Here is a 21739-nt window from a genome sequence, read left to right as displayed (position 1 = left end):
GCAAGGAACACAGGCAGAAAAGGCCCAGAGATGAACAGAGCCAGGAGCCAAGTGGTGTAGCAGATGGGAATACCAAGATAGAAGCTAGAGTGGGACCAGGCACAGAAGGTTGCAGAGAGACAGAGACAGGCTGTGAGGTTTGGGAATGCTGCAGAAGGGTCTATAAACCAAAGAACAAACTACTTTACAGCATATGAAACTCAGAACAGGCAAGTCCTGAGTCTCACCATTCTTCTGCTGTCTGCAAAAGCTCTGAAACCCACTGACAAGGCATATCTTGTTGCCATCTAGTGGCTAGTCCACATAGGGGATAACAGATAACTACTATCATTTACTCTATTTCAGTGATTCTCAATCAGGGCGCCACTGCACCCTGGAGTGCCTTGAAATCCTTTCAAGAATAACACGAGGTGCCACATAGTATGAGGACTGTGAGGTGTGAAAATATGATTCATAATTTAAAAACAGAGATTTCTAACAGAAATCCATAGCATGAAAAACATTCTGACCTGTTGCAGTCTTTCTGAATTTTTTGCAATACAGGAATTGCTCTATTGTTTTTCTATAGTAAAAACACGAGTGAAAATTAAGAGCTGGCATTTCCTGAGTGGTGTCTTGAATCTAACAAGAGGTGCCTTGAGTCTACAAAGGTTGAGAACCACTACTCATTTTGGTCAAATGCTAGTGATGTTTGTGTACTCATTCTAAAGTTACTAGTCCTGTCAATGACACAAGATGGTTCTATGTTCCTGTATTCCATCTTTTCAGTCTGAGCTTTTTCAAAAACACTTAGAAGGTAGCATAGCATATGACTCTGTACTAGGGCTGTCAAATGATTTAAAAACTGATCACAATTAATTGTGATTTAAATTGCACTTTTAAAAACTCAAAATTATGCAAAATTATGCAGGTAATTTGTATTGTTGGGGAGTAGGTGCAGGGTGTATGTGTGTGGAGGAAGAATTTGTGAAGGTGAGGGGACTGTGTGTGTGTGGGGAGGAGGGGTTGGAGCCTGGGAAGGGAGCATCCCCGCATGCCCTGGTAGGATGTGGGGTACTGTGGGTCAGGAGTGAGGGACAGCAGCAAGGCTAGAGGGGGCAGTGGTTTTGGAGTGAGACACACACACAGACAGCAGGTAAGTCTGTGAAGGGCCAGGGGTGGGGGAGCAGACCAAGGCCCCCATGGTGAGGGAGAAAGTGGGGTAGGGACAGGGGCAGGGGTGAATGGGGGGGCCGGAGTGGGTCATGGGATGGAGCCATGGGTGGCTCATTCAGGGGCACGGGGGTGGGTGGGGAGGGAGTGCAGTCCACTACAGCCCTAGGGAAGGCATGGGGGGCATGTGAATGGGGCAAGGGCAGGCTTCCCCTCTGTGCCCTACTCACTTTGCCCCAGGAGCCAAGTGACACCATGTTGTGCTCCCGCTGCCAGGTGGACAGGAGACACATGCAGTCAATGTGTGGCTCCTGGGGAAAGGCTGCAGGGTGCAGAGCCCCAGCCCACAGCAGGCATCGTGCCTCTGCCTCACACACGAATCTGGGGGGTACACCCCCCCCCATGCCTCTCCCGGGGGCATGGATGACTGGTGCCTCTTGAGTCAGCGACTAGGGGGTGGAGTCCTCTGGCAGTTGATTGTGCTGACTGGGGGGTTCCCTGCTCCCAATCTCATTCACCAAAAAGTGGCCACGCCACTTCCAGAAGTCCCACGGCCACTTCTGGATATGGCACAGCCGCCTTTGCTGGTGGCCCCACTCCCCAGCTGGTGCTTGCAGGGGGGCACTGGTGCTCCTGCCTGCCCCCTTCTCCGCTGGCTAAATGGGGAGTGCAGCCTGACAGGGAGTGCACTGGCACTCTCAGGGGGTGCATGTGAACCCCCATGCACCCCCTATGCTTTGCCATTGCCCAGGGGTGTACGCAGAGGTGGGGAGCCACACCTCACCCCTATGCTCCTGGACGAGCTGCCCATGGCTTCAACCCCTGACCCACCCCAGTGCCTGCCCCTGCCCTACTCCCTCCCTCACCATGGAGGCCTCAGTCTTCCACCTCACCCGTCTCCCCACCCCTTCCCCTCCAAAGACTCATTGGCGCGGTGCCGCTCTACACACAGTATACAGGCTGCAGCTGCTCGCCCCCCCATTCACGCCTGCCCCTACCCCGCTCCCTTCCTCACCATGTGTATCTGTGTCTGTGTGCGCTCCACTGCAGCTGCCCGCAGCTGTGATCAGAATGCCCTGCGGACCTCAGCACAGTCACTACTGCCCCGCTGGGTGGCCTGGAGGCAGCAGAGCAGAGCCCAGACAGGCTCCAAAACCATGTGCATAATTAATGCAGTAAAAAAAAAATTAATGCAAGAACCAATTAATGCATTGATTGTGAGCATTAACTGCGATTAATTCACAGCCATAGTATGTACCTAATATTGCAACACATGTATAAAGGGTAAGAATTAGGATTGCATAGGCAACCTTAAATCAAGCATTTCCTGTTGTTTGAGTTCTAGACTATGAAATGTTAATGTTATTTTAGCGGGTTTTTCTTGTGGATAACAGATATAAATAAAATGTCTGGATAAATCCTTCCAGCATGAAAACAGATATACAAACTAAGCTTAGCTCAGTGTAAATGCGTGTATTTGCTCAAACACAATCACCTACCAAACACTGTGGAGATCAAAGCTAGTTTGCATAAATGTTCATGGAAAAGCAAAAGTAACAGGCCAGTTCTAAAAGCCGTTTAGAAGCTGGTGAAACAGTCCTAGCTGGTACAGTTCTTCTCATTTACCAAAATGGCTTACAGTATGAAGATGAGTGTTTGCATATCTGCTCTGAACACATATGAATAGTTAAAACACAAAGGACGCATTTTTATGTATTCTGAGACTAAGAAGTTACACATTCTTATGGTCACAGAACAGATAGCTGCTATGATACAATAATCATTCAGAATGCCAGAGCTGCCAGCAATTGGGAAGAGATAACCTTTAACCCAAAAGGAGGAACAGTGTTCAGTACAACAGGTGTTTGTGACGGCCAATGCTCCTCTGAGCTGATTGCATGATAATTCAGGATCTTTTTGAGTGGTAACAGTAGCTCACTCCTGAATACAATATTTTTATCACAAAGCACTGGAACAGCAGCTTTGCAGAATATTTGGCTCTTTTCTCAGGGTTGATTTAAATACTATTCTCTCTGGCCAGGCAGAAAACTTCCTTTTCTATTGTAGACACTGAGCAGCGAGGACATATTTTCACCCTTATTTACTGCCTGGCTTTTACATGGCTTTTCTTTACATGTGAAAGGATATAGATTTTGTGCTACACAGTTCACATGTCTCTGCTTTAATGAGTGCTCATTTATGCTAAAACATGGTGAACATGCAAATTTACTCAAATACTTAAAAGGAATCATTGATAAAAACATTCTTTATGCTTCAAGAAATTAACCTAGCCTGATCCAAAGTACATTAAGTCAGTTAACAGAGTGTTTCCATTGTCCTGAGTAGGCTTTGGATATGGCCCTTGTAGAGATCAGATCAAATCCTACCCAACAATTTATCTTTGTACAGTTATATCTATTCTGTGGAGCTGAATGCCATTTGAAACAGGCCAACTGGGATGCGGGCGGGGGACAAATAATTTGCTGTACCATAATGATCTATTCTTAGATTTGAGTAGAGGAACAGCAGTTAAAAACTATTTTGTCAACTTTCATCCTGAAGCCAAGGAAAAAGTGCGTATGGGGGGTTTCCTTCCAGGGTTCAGAAAATGTGGGGAGAGTTTTTTCTTTCTTTCTTTCTTTCTTTCTTTTGAACAGGCAGGATTAACACTACTGTTTCTGCTCTTGGTTCTAGAGAGAAGCATGCATAAATCTTGGGTAACTTAGTGAGGGAATGGTACAGTCCTTAGTGGTCATTCTGATCTTCCACAACCCTGCTTCTTATGTGCTTTCACATCATAATATTGGATCCCTTCTTCCTTTGGGGCATGTCCTTATGTGGGGATGACACAAGGTACACAATTTCAAGGGAGGGGAGAAAGGGGTGTGTGTATCAGGGGACGGTGTTACCCACACCAGGAGGGTGGGGATTTTTGTTGTGGCTTCCCATAAGAGTATGTTACAGCCATTGGAGATGCATAGAGGTGCACATGGGTGCACAAGCACCCCCTGAGATTAGCAGTGCACCCCCTGAAACAAGCACTGTTGACACTGCCAGTGGCATCTGCAGGCAGTCAGCATGCCCCCTGTGTCGCCACTGCTGATACTGCTGTGGCTACCTGCCGGAGCTCCCCACTGGCATGCCCCCACCACCACCTGTGGGCAGTTTCCTTGCCCCACCAGCCTCTGGGGGCATGCATTTTTCGTGGTTACAGCTACCTGCTACAGGAGCTCCTTTGTTAGGTGATAATAGCTCATATATTTGGCACCAAAGATCCCATGGCTCCAATTGCATTTATGAGCCAAAGTGGCAACTCCAAAAAAACTTCAGGGAGTTTTCAGCTCCATACATCTTCCTGACAGCTCAGTGACAATGGCAGACAGTGGCAGGTATCCGCATATTCTTTATCCTATGCATTGTAAGTTGTATCCCTAGAGGAGTATAGAAAGGAAGTGCAGAAACTCAAAATACATAACACTTATCAGAAGATCTTTTCCATAACGCAGTACATGATAGATATCCTTGAGACAGCAAAGCTGACTTACCATTCTTGCTAGAATTTGAATCCCTGTATCCTGAGTATAACAGATAAAATTAGTCTCCCTGTAGTCAAATACTTATTTCCCTCAACAGTGATCTTCAGGTGCTTTAAGTACATCCTAAAGAGAAAGCAAATCTGTGGCAAATATCAGCCTTTGACTGAAAATCCTATCAATGAAATACACAAGATTCAATACTCATTTTTCTTCCTCAGAAAACTCTAAGTTACTATGGCATGATGGTGGGCTAGGAGTCCAGCGGAGTTCATCCAGACTCCTGTGAAAGGTACCCACTGCAAAGCTGTTCAGATAGCAAAGCCAAGCTACAGCACCTTATGAGGAATGACACATTATGCACAACATTAAATCATACCCAACTTAACAGTGCAGATTTTAAACCCAGTACAGCTAAATAAAATAGTACAGTTAAAAATTATTGCATCAGACATTGAAAGAGATACAGTATTATATTAAAGCTTAACAAGAAAATATTTTTGGAATGCAAAACCAGCCATTAAAAGTTTACAAAGTAGTTGCTTTGATAATCAAGGGTGTGGATTACCAAGGATACAGTGTGGGTAGAACATCCAGAACTGCTAACTAAGGTCTGGGAGCACCTAAGGGGCACTGATAGATGTTCAGGCCCTTGCTCTAACTCATGGAACTTTACGTAAAGCACCATGAGTTAGAGAGCACCCCCCAATAAATGTTCACCTTTGGGTCTCGGGGTGGGGGGTGGAATCAAGCCTGCCTGCAGGTGAGCAGCAAGCCAAAGAACTGCCCCATTCCCCAGCTGAGGAGCTGCCCCTCTCCCTAGCCCCCTCCATCTCAGGAGCTGGGTTGGGCTTGCAAGATGAGGGGGCTCCAATCTATCCCCCTTTCAGCTCAGGCTGGCCAAAGCCGAGCCAGCAGTGCATGGCTGCTGGGAAAAGCAAAGGGGGAGGGGAAGGAGCAGCTGTGAGCTGCTGGCTGAGAGGCATGTGGATCAGAGCCCCCTGCCTCAGGCCCCTCCCTCTACCTGGGATGCTGTGGGGAGCCAGGCTGGGTCCACAAGGTGGGATGGGGCAGGGCTCTGATCTACCCTCCCCCAGCTCAGGCTGGGCAAAGAAGATTGGTGGGGAAAGGAACAGAGCAGCATGAGTTGCCAGTTGCCCGGCCTGAGCTGGAGGAAAGGGGTATGGATTGGATCCCACCCAAATCATAGGCCAAGCCTGGCTTCCTTCAGCACCCCAGGAGGAAGGGGTCTGGGGGCACAAAGTGGGAGAGGGGCTCCGATTCACCCCCTGCCTCCACTTAAGGCTAGGCAAAGCCCAGCTATCAGCTCATTGCTGCTGGCTGCCCACTCCCTCCCTGCTGACAGCCCCAAGGGTGGGGCTAGACTGCACCAGCTCAGTCCCAAAAAACTAACCTTAAGGAATGCAAGTTCACTAAGGTGCTCTAAAGAAGAGCACCTTCATCTGATACCTCATTTGAGGAGGGTTAATTTTTCACATGGCATGGCTGAGCTCTTTCATGGGCCCAGTCATGCCAAAAACAGCTTCTGTCTGCATCCAGGATTTCAGAAGGACTGCAGTGAGATATCTAGCTAATAATGGTAAAGGAAGGAACCTGTGAAGTTCCTTTAAGCCTCTGACAGATTGATTCCCAAAAAGAATAAAGCTATTTATTTAGAAATATTTATGCAGCAGTTCATGCTTCACATTGTATGGTTATGTTTTACAAGTGGTACATCTCAAGCTATTGATGGTTTCTTGCTCATGACCTGGCAAACACATGAAGTTACAGTTTTGACAGCACTGCCTGAACCTGAGACTCCCATTGCCTTATGCCTTCCAGACAGTGGTGATGAAATGCTTTTGATATGGCTATGTGCATAACAACATTTTGGATTTCTCCGATATCAGCGCACCACATAATATGATCCATCTCCATTTCAAAAAGCTAACTGAAATTCCCCTAGGTAAAAGAAGCTTATGTAACACTTGCTTCACTCATGACTCACTACAGGATACAGCGATAACCCCTGATACGTGATGATGGATAGGCTCAGAACAGCAGTGGTTGACATTTTCTAAATCTTGGCCTTGTAATCTGTTTTCTGTTTACACAGTTGCAATGAACATTATCCACTGCCTTTAATGCTGCCTAATAAATAAAGCCTAAATCTTCCACTTACTTGGATACTCTAACAGCTAATGCTCGCTTGATATGACCTTCATTTTTCATAGGTTGCTTTGGAAACTTTCCAATTAGCTTTCCCTAGTTATAAGGAAATATTGCCATTGTCTGCTTCATGTTTCTTATAACCACTATTGGGTTTATCTGCTATTCTTAGCATACAATATACACAAAAATACAATACACACATTTAACCCAATTAGCTGGTTTGTGTAAACCAACACATACATCTGAGAGTCAAGAAACAAGTGCTTAGATGCTACAGGAACAGAGTACACAGAAAATCCATGGAAAAGCAAGGTTCTGTTATAGTTTGCTGTGCAGTTTCTGACAAATGACTTATTTTCTGTGTGGTTTGGTTTGCTATGTGTAAAATGGAGGTAACTGGGTTTTGCTTTGGTTCCATATATGCATAAACCAAGAATATCAACACCATAATTAAGCTGGTATAGATGAAGAAAAACCAGTAAGTGCAGAATATCATCTTTTTCTTCCCTCTTCCTTGTAGACGCAAGGAACACTTGTATCTGTGGCTCTTTGTGTGTCCTTCCCTCTCCATTTATAGGCTCTCTAGATTGTGCACTCTGCTAACACAGAAAAGCTGCAGTTCAAGTGTGACAGTTGACACGTGAAAACAAGAGATGAGGTTGCTGGAACAAAACCAAGAGCAAATATGATGAAAAGCCTCCAAATACAGAAAGGGTTGATGAAAATCAGTGTTGGCTTCAAGATCCAAGTAAAAAGGAGATGAAATACCAGAGAAGCAGGAAGGACTGATGAAATCCAAGAGCTTCAGATTCATGAAGAGAAAGATCAGGAGCTGGCGGCTGCTGACTTTAGTTTTATAACAAGATATATTGTAATGCATTTAGAATTTAGTAGAGGAAACCACTGGCTGTGGCATCAAACCAAAAAGACAGAAGGAAAGGTTTCAAAAACACCCCCAGGGAAAACAGAATTGGCTCAGAGGGATGATACAAGGTACAGAATATTTCACCTCTAGATTACTGGTCTGAATGTGCCCAAAGCAGTGGCAATAGATTGTTATATCCCTCATGATTGTAGCACTCATGCAGGACTAGCCAATTGTAAGTCAGAGACACAGCATCTGCTACAAAGCCTACAGGAATCAAAGCAAGGGTGGACAAAAGCACATCTTGCATTTTGTTTCTAATCCATCTTTCTGTCCTTTGGAACTGAAGGTGGTGATCTTACTACATGTGCTGCCATAACTCAGAGTGGTCTGAGTTAGTGACACTAGGGGTGTGCGAAACCAGCCCTATTCAATTCAGATGCAGCCCAAATCAGGGATAGTGATTTGATTTATTGATTTGAATCACTGTCTCCAATTTGGCCAGATCTGAGGGTTCAATGCTGATTCACAGAATCGGCAATTTGGCCATAGACACAGATTTAAATGTTTTTTCTACATACCTCAAGGTACCAGATGTGGCTCATGAATGCCGTGATGCTGGGGCAGATGGAGTGTCCCACATGAGCATGGGGGGGCCCCTGCCGTGTGCTTGACAGTGAACCTGGAAGTGGATTGGAAGTACTTCCAGTCCACTTCTGGGTCTGCTGGGGAGTGCGCTGGCCCCCCCCCCGTGCCTCCCCGGCTCAGTGATTAGCCACAGGAGGACCCCAGGATCCCCCCCAGATCCAGGAAGCTTCAGTCCCTCTCCTGGGAAGGGGGAGAACTGGGTTCCAGTCCTGATAGCATGGATGAATAGTTTATTTCTTTTTGTAGGGAAAAAAAAAAGAAAAAATTTAAAATACTTTTGGTTCAGAGGTTGAACTCAAAAGTTAGTTATATGTACTCATACATCAAGTTCATATAAAACTTTCTGAAGATTTGTAATATTCAGGTAGCTCCCAACATGGTCTGAGGACTGGGGTATTAATCCGGTTTTTTTAGTGTTCAGTCATCTAAATACCACTCATTCTGGTATCTTCTGGAGTCTCATGCTTGCTATGAGACTATAACATTCAGGAAAGCTTCTTTGTGCAACTGTACTGTTCTGACTGTTTAAAATTTCAGAAGCCCTTAGGGGTTCAACCCCTGTGTGCTCTGTGAAACATGGAATCTCTTGATCACATTAGTGCCCTCCTTCCCTTCACTCTCATAAGAAGTGCTAAATGGGAGGACATGGAACAACTGATCTGAAGCCATTGAACCCTGATGTTAAAAGTTTTACTGCCTCAGAAACATGCTGCTAAGTTGCAAAACATCCTCAGGGTTTCTCTAGTTTCACTTTGATCCACATTGGGAACTTCCAGTGATGTTAATGAGAGTTACACACATTCACATAAAATAGACCCCTCCGAGTTTAAAAGTGGAAACACGGTCTTTTGTGCTGTACATAAGCTGTCTGGTAAAAGATAAAGGACATTCATCTAAGGATGAATCTTTTCCCTGTACCTCCTATTCCCTTTCTCCAATTAACCCATCTATACTTGTCTTCTCCCTCATCTAACCATTCAAAATATACATACCATAGAGTTCTGTGTGGTTGGAAAAACCTCCTTGCAGGACAGGGGAATTCAACTTGTGGCCCAAAAAGCCATGCCATCTGGCCCACAGGGGTCCACATGGGTCCAAATATTTGGTGGTGGGGAATCCATGGTAACAATTACTGCTCTCCTGCTACCAAATTTCTGGACTCTTGAGGAGACTCACAGGCCATTAGATCAGTACAAGGCTGATTCTGCAGTACGGGGCCAGGCAGAGGTGTTACAGGCCTGATCCAACTGGCAGCATAGGGCTGAATGAAGTGGCAGAGCGTGATCCTGGCAAGCAAGCCCAACTGGGCCCATGAAAGGTTCCATGCTGCTCATCTGGCTGACAGCATCAAAAGATTGAGCACTACTGCTTTAGCATGAATGGTGCTTGGGAGGTCTGAATATACCAGGTAGTTTAGGAAGACATGCAACCTACTTGCACCTTCTGCTAAGAGTGATCACAACACAATCAACAGATAAACAGCAGGCACAAAGATAGAATCTCAAATCACAGTTTTTACTAGATGGAAACCTTGATGACTTTTAGATGCCATCTGATACAACCTAAGGCTGAACCCATGGGAATATAGTATTTTAAAAATTAATACTTCTACCATTTAAAATAAAAATCAAAGCCTTTTATGTTGTGCCTGAACACAGCGTGAACTCAGGAACCAGACAGTTTTAAAGCAGTGTCATTAATTTGAATTGAACAGAGGAATATATGGCATACTATGCTGCATGTCCATAGGGCCACATAAATACAGAGAGGTATTTGTCAGAGGAAGACAGAGAAATCCTACCTCTTCTTAGCTATTTATTCCCTCATGTCAAGCATTCTGTAATTTTCCATCTAGTGCATGTACTTGTCCACACTTTAATATATATTTCTTTCATACTACGTTTTGCTAAATGCACTATTTATCGTTTTTATTGCTTTAAAATGTCACTAAGTCCTTGTATAAATGAAACTCTACAGAATATTAGAAATTGGTAAATAACTTGTAATGAATAATGTATATGATACATTTAGATCCATTTTTTGATGATATTCACCAATAGATATGTTTCTCTGAAGCATTTATTATATTTGCTGACTTATTTTCAAACCTTGTCTATTCAAACAGTGCTGTTGAGTTGTGAATGGGCATGAGGTATTGTTTCTGTTCATTTAGTTGATTATCTTAATAGTTACATTTTAGGCTTTTCCTGGGAATTCTGAGGAAAAGTGGTTTTAAGATGCACTTCTAAGGGATCAATTTATCAGATTAAAATTAATTTTTGTAAGGTGTTACCAGAAGCATAAACAGGACAGCTCTCTGCCCTAAACAGAGGCAGAGCATGGAAGACAATGGCAGTCTCTATCTTCCATAGGTAACAGCATGGCTGGCCAGCAACAGCAGCAGGGTTTTTTGTGTGTTCCCCAAGTCAGTGTTGGGGCTGCTGCCCAGGTTGCCCCCAATTCCTTCAGTTACTCTATTGGGTTCCACCTCAATACAACTGAATCATATGACTATTTATGGGAGACACAGATGAGGCTTAGTCATGGATGAACCAAATTATTTGAAGAATCTGAGAAAACCTTAACAATTCTGCTTGGATGGTATGTATTACATATATAATGCTTTGAAATACAAGTGAGCCCAGGAAAAGCAAGAAAACAGGTAGTAAGCTTTTCATTAGACAAGATCCAAGCATACACTTCAGTTAATAGTTTTTTTTTAATTATAAGCATAACAAACAAGAGAGTAAAAAAAGGCCTAACCCATTGATTTAAGAGTGCAGAAACATTTCATTTGACTGTGTAATGTCAAAAGGAGACATTTAGAGACCTCTGAACAGATATTTTCCTGAACTTTTTGTTCTGTTAAAAAAACCACATGACATTTCAGCATTTTGTTCTGGACCAAGATAAAAACAAAAAAACCAAATGCCCAAATAGTATCATTTCCCATGGGATCAAAATCTAGGCCTGTGCAAAGCAGCTAGTATTTGCTTTGGATTTGGATTTGGCCGATTGCGGGGAGGGGCAGTGATTTGATTCGGTGATTCAAATCACTGTCCCAAATCAATTTGGCTGAATCTTATTCAGAGATTCAGCCACCACTGAATCAGCTGAATCTCCAAATGAAAAAGGCCCTATCCCCCACCTGCTCTCCCAGCCCCATCAATGGCTGCCCCGCCTGGCCCCAGCCTCCTGGCTCTTAAAAAACGCCCCCAAAAACCCTGTGCTCACTGGCTCCTGCTAGGCAAGGAAGCAATCCCCACTGCCCTCCACTGCCCTGTGCTGTGTGGGGGGCTCTTCTATGAGCCCCCACAGAGGCCCCGATGGCTGCTGCAGTGAGTGCGGGTCTTTTTTTTTTTAAAGAGCAGGGACCTGGGGCCCGGCAGGGCAGCAGGCAGGGGTGGGGTCTGATGGGGGTCCCCCCCATGGTCTGCTCCTCCCTTCTCCAGCTGCCCCCACCCTCTACTTATCAGCACAGAGTCCAGGTCCAGCTCCCTGCGGTGGCAATTGGGCAATGCCTGAATCTTTGAAACTCTCCAAATCTTTTCTGAATTGATTTGGAGAGCTTCAAATTGATTTGGACCTTTTTATTGGTTTCCCGATTCAATTCAGATTTGGAGATTCAGCCACCGAGTTGGGCTGAATCTCCTCCAAATCAAATCAGCACCCGGAGCTTCATACAGCCCTATCAAAATCCCAAATTTCCTTCAGCTCTAGCCCTTTGAAAATACATGTTCCACTAATGCTCTCACAGGTAGTGGTTGTAGTACATGATTCCAAATATTGCCAGTGCAGTAGGCCCAGCCTGTGAGAGAAAATACACCGTATCTACTCATCTCCTTCAAAGAAGGCTACATGCGAGTTCAAAATGGCAACTGACTCAGCAGTTCAGAGGTGGGACTACTGCCATATAAAGAAGTACTGAGAAAAGTAAGTCATAACAGAAACCAGGCTAAATACAGCAAAACAGGGTGAAATCTGGGAAACAGTGTAATAAGTGGCAGCTCTCATTTCTCATACATCTGCTCTAGTGAGTATCTTGATGCAGATGGTTAACATGCTTGCTCAGTATGATTCAGGAAACTTGTTCTCTGTTTCACTGAAGGAGCCCTGCTTCAAAGTGCAAACCTACTACTTGCAGGAAATAAGAACCTGAAACTTGCAGAGAAAAGATGTGGAGTGTACAGAAAGTTGGCAGACGTTACTGCATGCCAGGGATGATCCCACAAATCCATAAATATTGATGACTTTGCAGACTCCCAATGTGGATTATTCAGAACAGTGGAGCCTGCAGCTGCACATTCACAGCTTGTTGCTCTTGAAAAGAACATTCCTAATCTGGGAATGTTCCTGTACATCTCTGAGAATCTCCCACTGTTCTTTTTAACACAGTTAAAACAAAACTCTTCTTCCTCGATTTATGCTTTATCATAATAACAAAAGGGCAAATTAAAAGTATTTAAAACAAGGCTTTCACCCCAATATTACTAAAATACTTTCAATAGGTTGTTATAAAATAGGAAGAGGTAAAAAAAAAAAGCCCAGAATTACTTTCTTCCAAAAGTGGGGGTAATCAGAGAGGTCTTATGAAATACAGAGATCATCGACTGACACATGACTGGTATTATAGATAGATGGGAGGTTAAAATTTGATCATATTGGAAAAAAACCTTCTTAGTTCAAATATTTTTACTTAGTGGTTGGTGATCTTTTCAGACTGTGGGCTGGAATTATCCAACTCTGATCAGAAGCATGTATATCAGTGTTAGGATCTGGCCATTGCTTCTTCCTGTCACAGCACAGGGAAAATGCCTACTACTGCTGCTTCTCCCTGCCAACACACAGAGAAAGCCCCCACTACTAAATGCTACTGAAGCCCCATATTCACAGACTAGATCCAATGGCCTGAGGCAGGGGTACTCAACCTCCAGCCTGTGAGCCAGAGCTGGCCTCTGGCATCATGCCATCTGGGCCATTGGAGTTCCCATGAATTAAAATATTTGGTAGTGGAGGAGTAGTGGCATCACACCCCTGCTTCTTCAGACCCATGGGGAGTCCCACAGGATGTACAGCATGGGTCTTCATGCTAGATTGGGCATAAAGGGTGGCAAAGGGCCCAATCCTGGTGTGTGGGGCTGGGCAGGGACAGTGCAGGATCTCAGAGCCTGATACCAGCACGGGGCTTCTAGGCCTGTTCCTGGTGCACAGAACCTGATCCCATCATGTGAGGTCAGGTGGGAGAAGAGTGGAGTTTGATCCCAGCACATGGGGCTGGGCAGGGGCAGAGTGGGTCCTCAGGCTTGATCCTAACGTGGAGCTAGTCCAGGCCCCTAACCCCATGTGTGGGGGCCAGCTGAGGCTGCACAGGGCTGGATCCTGGCATGTGGAACCCTACTGGATCTCCTCTTGTCAAGCAGTGGATTTCCTACTATAAATTGTAGGCAATCAAAAAAGAGATGCTGTCTTGAGAATCAATATTAATTTGGGATAGTTTTGTATAATAGCTATTTTAAGCACTTTTGAGCTACAATTTGTGTTCATGTGCCAGTGCCATTTCATTCAGACTTTATGGATAGGGGCACATATCTTGCCCATGGCATTTCCCACTCCAAGCAAAGGCAGATGCACTGTCTATTTTCAACAGTCATTTCTCACATGCTTCTCACTTTGTGCTTCACTGGTCTGTTTTTGTTTCTAGATGAGTGGCAGGGCCCAACTCTTCCTTTTCAACACATATGTGCTGGGATTTGTGTGAAAATATATAAAGTTGTGAAGTATTAAAATGAAAACCAACAAACAGCAAAGCAGGCTTCTATGGACTTATGTACTTATTTAAGCCTGTTTGCTCTCTTCTCGTTCTCTCTTCATTTTCCTATTCCTTTTGTTTTAGCTCAAGCATCTTCTCCAGCATACTTGCTACTGTTGGGGAAAGCTCCTTCTAAGCTCCCAAGCATCATCTTCTCCTGAGGGCAGTTTGGCAAGCTTTAGTTAAAGCACCCCGCCACCATTTTTCAGTGCAGGGACGCTGATAGATGTGACACTCTGGGCTCTTGGAGCTGCTCTAATTAAAGCAACCCCCCCCGCCCGTCACCCCTTCCCCCCCACACCTCCCAGAGCATGTGTATAAACACCCTATGAGAAGCTGCAGTTCAATAGCTTTTAAGATCAGGTCCTAAAGCACTGTTGAAACTGTTGTCACAAATGTAGTTGGTAAGATAGGACCTACCTTTTAATAAACAAATGTTCTTACTAAATTTGCCTGTCCACCTGTACACCGTACTGTGTTATCTTTCCTTTCATTCTTGACTTCCTTACTTTTTCTTAATTAATATTAATTAATATTTAATAAAATAACAACCTAGGGCTTTCTCTCTTTCCCAGTGCTTCCAGTCAACATTTTCTGCCACTATTGAAATGCTCAGTTTTTCCTGACCGTGATTCATCTTTTCTTTTTGTAACAATAATATTTAGTTGTACATTCACTTCATCAGGCCTCAGTCTGTTGACACCAGCATGATGCTATTACCAATATGTAAACAAAGAAAATTATAAAACTGAGACTGTATCAAACTTGTGCACAGTGTCTATGGTTGAATTTTAAATGAATGCAGCTTTGGAGAGTTTATCCACATAAAAGTAATAATTAACATTCCTGAAGTAATAAGTACTCAGCCACAGTCCATATTGTTTGTTCAGGCATTTATGTGCTTTCCAGTACGAATATGATATGGTTCAGTCTAAAAGCTGCCAAGACACAGCAGGTTACTCAGCATGCATAAAAAGAGTTAACATTATATTCAGGAGTGACATTGTCTTGTTTGAATAATCCTCTGTAAAAGACTATTTTAATATTCAATGTCTTTCATTTATGCAAAGTCAGAGAAGTCGAAATAATGTGAAATAATTACACTATTAAACACTGCCATTATTAATTTTTTTTTGTCCCAGAATGTATCACTGCCAAGACTGGGCTAAATTCTCCATTACCATCACTAAATGCAATGCAGTAGTTCAAGGAATGAGCTTAAACAATTATGTTGTTACGCTGTTATATGGAAATTAAAGGGAAAACCCACAAGATAATACATAGTAGTCACTTCTAATAAAGTAAAAACAATATGAATCTGCATTTCTAGAATACCTCTTAACTTGAATATTTCAAAATGTGTTTTAAATATTAATAAATTAAAATCTTCCAATGCTATTTATTAGCTGCTTTTTCCTAAATTGCTGCAGGTCCCTTTTGTGGAGAGATTCACAGTTATTTCTTTAGGATTATAATTCTCTTATAATTCTCGTCGAAGTCAGTGGAAGCATTAACTTCATTTTTGTGTTTGATCAGGAATTATAATTTAAATTTGTCCAATCAGAGTACAGAGACATTACTTTAAGGCAGACTTGAAAGGAGATAGATGCCATTTGTGCCTTTGATGATCTCCTTCTAGATGTTGTAAGTGTCAATCATAATGAATCAAACTTGTTTAGCATTTGGACACTCAGTATCAACCCACACCGAATGCCTTGTTCTACCAGAAAAAAAAATAAAATAAAAAAGTTTCTGAGTAGATTTGAATGAATACTGAATTGATTGTAGACATTCCACAGTGAAAAAATAAGAGTAAATGATAAATTATTCACTGTGAATTATTAATTCAGTATAATGTAATGGACTTTTTGATTGCTGTTTTTGACTGACTGTATTTAGCATGCATTTACATTCTCATTCCAGTTGCTGTAGTAGAGTTGTCCGTATATCAGAAATAACTATCATAAGTGATTTCCAGAATCACTGTCATTGGAAGCATCATTAGAGAAGCTAGAGGGGGAAAAGAACATAAAATAATTTCATATCCCTTAACATTGTCCTTTCCTGGTCAGGACTGGAGGGTCATGGGGGAAGCAGTACAGCACCTGGACCACCCCCATTAACAATGTCAGGATATAAGCTATCTGAGTACTGTAACTACAATGCAACAATGACTCAGCTGTAGATACAGAGGTATATTATAATTTCCTTTTACTAGTTACTAGACTGACTGGAAAAAACTAGTGCTTCATACTTCTTTGTCCTCTTCCTGCAAAAACCATTTAGGTGATTAGATAAAACTCATGTATTTACCATCTACTGATGATAAAGCATAGCTAGTTGTGCATAATTAAGTTCACAAGGTATTCCAGTAAACTGAAATGCTTAAGTTTACGTATACATTCAAGAGCTGTTCTGGAGTGGAGCCATAGGACCTGAACCAAAACCTATGAAGTCAATGGGAGTCTTTTAAATGACTTTACTGGATTTTGGATCAGGTCCATATTGTCTGCTCCATACATTGGCTACATTTTCCCCCGCCAAGTAAAAAGGTTATTAATAATATATAAAATAATTGATTCTGAATCCAAGTGTCCAGGAGTTAAATTCAATACCTGCATAATAAAACTACTATCATTCCTAGGTTTATAGATTTAAGAAAACATGAGAAATAGTGACAAATACACATGTAGACATACAAATATGTACAGGAGACGAAAGGGTAGAGAAGGCATCTTAATCCTCTAAAATATTAAACTATTCTAGACCAGAGAACCCCTAATGATTGCAGTCTACTGTTCTTTGTACAATAATAAGCCCACAACCGAGAATGACATTTCATTTTATATCATGTGTTTCTTTAATCAGATGTATGTCACAGAGACATGTTTTCAGCGAGGTCAGCAGGGAATGTGCTCAGCTACCATTAATAACAATTGGAATTCCTGGCTTAATTCCCCTGCCCAGTGGACTGAAAATTTTCAGTATGATCAGAACCCTGCTGCCAGAGGACCGGTGCCTATGGGTTTGTATGTATCTCATTACGTTACATAGCCCAGACTTTCAACAGCAAAAATAGCTCAACCATGTTTATAATCATCCTTGGCCAGCAGTGCAAGAAAAGTCTAAAGCAAGCTGGGCTAAAGCTTACAGTCAGAATTTAACACATGAAAATATTACTTTAAATTCAGTGAAAGCTTAGCCTGTGTCAGGAGTACAGGATTTGCATCTGTGCCTTTCTGTTCTTCAAACTCACCAGCATAGAAACTAGGCACCTTCTGGTACTACATAAAGCAAAATGCCTTAACATCTGTAATGTACTGTTTGTTCTCTCATCTCCTCTCTAGGGACATCTTGGACACAGTGCCTGTGTCTTAATGCTGTGTGCCTAGCCAAGATACTCAGTGGAAATTTCTGCTTTGAAGATTATTACTTTCTTCAGTCAAATTGCATTCAGACATGTATCCATCTCGCTGTAATTAGGTGCCTCACTTATAAAAATAGAGAAGGTGGGAAAATAAATGCAAATAATACATATTTGAAGGATTAATTGAGATTTTTTCCAAGACAATTGAGGCCAAAATAGGAACTATTAATGGCTAAGAGTTAATATAATTTACTAGTAACATTTTAGAATACATAAGGAAAGAGAAACTCTTCATTAGATTATATCTGGGTAGCTGTTACTCTGTACTCTCTGCTCTTGCAGGTCTCACCAGAACTCCTGCTACATGTAACCAACACTCTATTAGGTAACTATCACATTTATTTTACTTTTTAATTAACTACAAACAAAAACACTGTACTCTATCCTTCTGCATTGTTGCTTTTGCTGAGTTACTGTATAATCTTATTGGTCTTCCTCTCCTACCTCTTCTGGCATCTAGTCTGATATACTAGTTGCTACTAGGTCAGGGATCATGTAACAAATTTTATTATTTCTATTGTGGTAGCACCTCAGAGCTCCCATCCTGGACCACAGCCATGTCCTAAGAGCATTACAAATACAATAAACGAAGATAGCCCTGCTGTCTTGTTTGTGGAGATGCCCAGAACCCTTTTGAAGGATTAAGCCAATAATCCTTCAAAATCTAGAGCAAAAAGGCATTCCAGTTTTATGTTTGGGGTACAGTACAGTATCAGCCATGTGGACTTAGGAGCGGTGATTTGCACCTTTTCTGTCTTGTAGCTACCAGGGTCTATCACCTGCAGGGTGCTCTTAACTTGTACTTTGTCTGGTGGGTCTCAATGGGACAATCTCCAGTGTATAGAAAATGTATAAGCCTCTGCACACAGCCCAGTTCCAAATGATTCCTTGCTTGGCTGCCAATAGAGTTGTTATTAAAGATGTCCTCCACAGCCTCTAAAGTTCACAAAGCGGTGTGTCTTCCTCAGCTTTTCTTGGTTCAGTAAGATATAGATTAAGGCCATCCAAACTTCAGCTTGCAAACTCCATGCAGCCTGTGCGAGATTAATTTGTGGCCCATGGATTCCTCCAGGATGCCAGTCCCCTCACTTACCCAGCTGCTGATGTCACTGGCCTCTGGGTTCCCCATCTCTTCTCTGGCTTCCATGGCCTGCCTCAGGGATGGGGTGGGGCAGTGTTGCACATGGGGCCCAGGAAGCCCATAGGTTACGGGGTTATGGTGGTTCCATACAGTGGGGAAAGCTATACAGTGGGAGGCCCACACAGCCTGGAGGGTACCCTGGAGGGCATAAGTATTTCAGTCCCTGAATGCTTGAATGCTCCAAAGTTGGACATCTCTAATGTAGAAATTCTATTCCACTGTGCAAAATTCTCTCTTATTTTAGCAGCGAGTGCATGTAAGACTACAAAGCAAAAAATCTTTGAACAATTATTTTACATCACCACAATCATATAATTCCTACGTAAGTAAGAATGCTAAATTTCCATAGCAAGAAGCTTAATGTCATAAGTTAAGATAAATACTTAAGTCCCTAACAAGCCAGAACACATATAATTGGTGCTCAGAAGTTCTGGAATATATTTCTTCTTCATTACAAATGTTAAAAACCATTCTTTACTGTGTCTCAATATAACATGCAAAAATACATCTCCTGAAAAGCTACTGATTAGTGGCACATGGCTAATTAGTCATCATTTTAAGCCCCTTAACCAGATTTTACTGTACTTACGTACATGTGTCTAAGACCTGGGGACAACACCAACTTCATGTTTCTGATTTTCACTTGAAAATTGCACACATAGTCACAAGAGTGAGAAACTGATATGGTGATTGCTGTTAAGTGACAGGACAATTCATCCTTAGTAACTCTGACCAATAACTGATGGTTCTGGACAAGAAATAAAACTCATTTTTTTATAAACACTATTAAAGAAATACCCTGTGAAACAGAAACAACAAACAGATAGGAAGGAAGGAAACCCATCTCTTATTTCAGTGTGTATCTATCTAGTGGAGATACAGCATGTTATTAGTGATTATTTAACAAGTCAGTTTTAATACCTACAATAGTTGAAAAAAAAAACACAACAAAGGCTGCAGCTCCTGCAGCCGTCTTCTCCTGACACACCGTCTTCTGATTGTCCATTTTTGTTTATTATTTTTAAACGTCTTATTAGAATGTAATATTTTTCCATGAAAATGCCAGAAGAGGGGAAACGTTGCATTAGTATTTCTTACCTTAAAATGCTATTTTCTCTCAGTATCATCATGGGGACTTAGGTCCAAACAGAGTGCAGTACAGTTCTACCAGGGATGACTACAGTCCAAAACTGTATTAAAGTGCAGTTCTGCTCTGAAAGAAAATTAACAATGGCACATTTTTATTAATCATATATGCTCCCTGTGTATTTTCAAAATAATACTTATTTGCTTAAATAACAAAAATATGTATTTAATGCTTCCTTCTGTAGTTAGAATTGAAAAATCAACTTAATGCCTGAGACTCCAAGCTGGATTCCATTCCTCCATGTGCACCTTCAAAAAAACCAACCAAACAAAAAACACGGGAAAAAACAAACAAAATCCTTATTTATTAAACTGTCCATTATACCCAATGTCCTCTGACTTCTGTGCATCTTTTACATAGACAACAGAGGACACAATTAGACAACAGATACTTAATTGATGGGATATAGCCTGCTTGATTCTCACCTGATTTTGAATTAGAAAAATCTCAGTTATACTAGTTATACTAGTATAATGATCATATTTAATATTGAAATTACCTGTAGACACCAAATAGAGAATCACAGAACAAGTTTTTTTTTTTATGGTCACTTCTTAGAATAGAATAGCACTTTAACATTTCAAAGCCCACTGAAGTCAATGGGAATCTTTCCATGGACTTTAATGGGCTTTGGCTCAGGCCACAAAAAACCAAATGAACAGTCTGAAACTAAAAATATGGCAGACTGCCCAATGAAATCATCTAGTGCATGAATTAGTTGGAGTAAAGGTGGACACAATATTAAAGATAAACCTTAAAAAAACCCTTAATTAACACATTTGCTGATCCTGTCACAAATCTGTTTTCTCCTTCCTTTCTGAATCTCAGCTTGGTGTTAATAGTTTTTCCTCAACAAAAACAGCTTTTATCTGGCAATTGAAAAACTTGTAGATTTTTCTTTAATAAAAATATGGAGCACATAAAAATATGAATTCTGAAAGCCAAGACTTGGTTTCCTGGTGGGAGAAAGTTGAAGCTTGCCAGTTTCCAATACCTTTGGTTTTGGATGCTGTAAGTATGCATGGTGTTTATTGACTTCTATATTAAAGCAGTCAATCTGAAGACTGAACTGAGAAAGGCGAATGATGGAGACCATTCCTTCTGATTCACACCGTGTGTGTAAAATAGCAGTAATCAGCAAAGCTACAATGAATGAGCTGCCACCAGTTCAGACATAAGATATTTCAAAAACAGGAAAGAGCCATCTAGCCAAATATGCCAGCCCTTTTTAAATCTTGTTTTACTTTCCTGCTCTTTTACCATATCACTCAAATAATCCCATCTTTTTTCCACAAGCAACCCTACATGTCTCTTGGATTGATTTTTACTCATTATAGACTTCAATCAACATCCTTCATTTGCTAACTTTTTCCAGATGTCTTTACTAAAGCCGTGTGAATAATTCACAATGACTAATTTACTCAGTAAATTTACCTTCTTTTTTTCTGTCAGAGTTTTCTCAAACGGATTCATTGTGAGAAAATATTCGTCAATTAATTTCTATTAATAGTTCATGGCCTGGGGAACACTTGTGAGTATCTGTGCAAGGCGGTGAACAGTGACACTAGGCAGGGAATGGAAACAGAGTGCCAACCCTCAGTCCTTATAAGGCTTTTTCTTCAGGGCTTGCTTGTTTTTTGCCAACCATCACAAAATCAAATCAGCTAAAAACACTGGGGAATAATTCCCCATAGACTGTCTTTTACCTCAGCCAATCAGGAGGGGGTGGGAGGGGGAAAAAAAGCTCTCTCCCTTTGACCAAACTCTCCCTTCCTTTTATACTTTGGCCTACAATAGCCATGTGACCAAAAGGGACTTATTAACTCTTTAAAGGCTGTTATGCTT

The sequence above is a fragment of the Crocodylus porosus genome, unplaced genomic scaffold (assembly GCF_001723895.1).
Source record: "Crocodylus porosus isolate Cpor-Errol unplaced genomic scaffold, CroPor_comp1, whole genome shotgun sequence".
Taxonomy (NCBI): Eukaryota; Metazoa; Chordata; order Crocodylia; family Crocodylidae; genus Crocodylus; species Crocodylus porosus.
Note: the sequence above shows the minus strand (reverse complement) of the source record.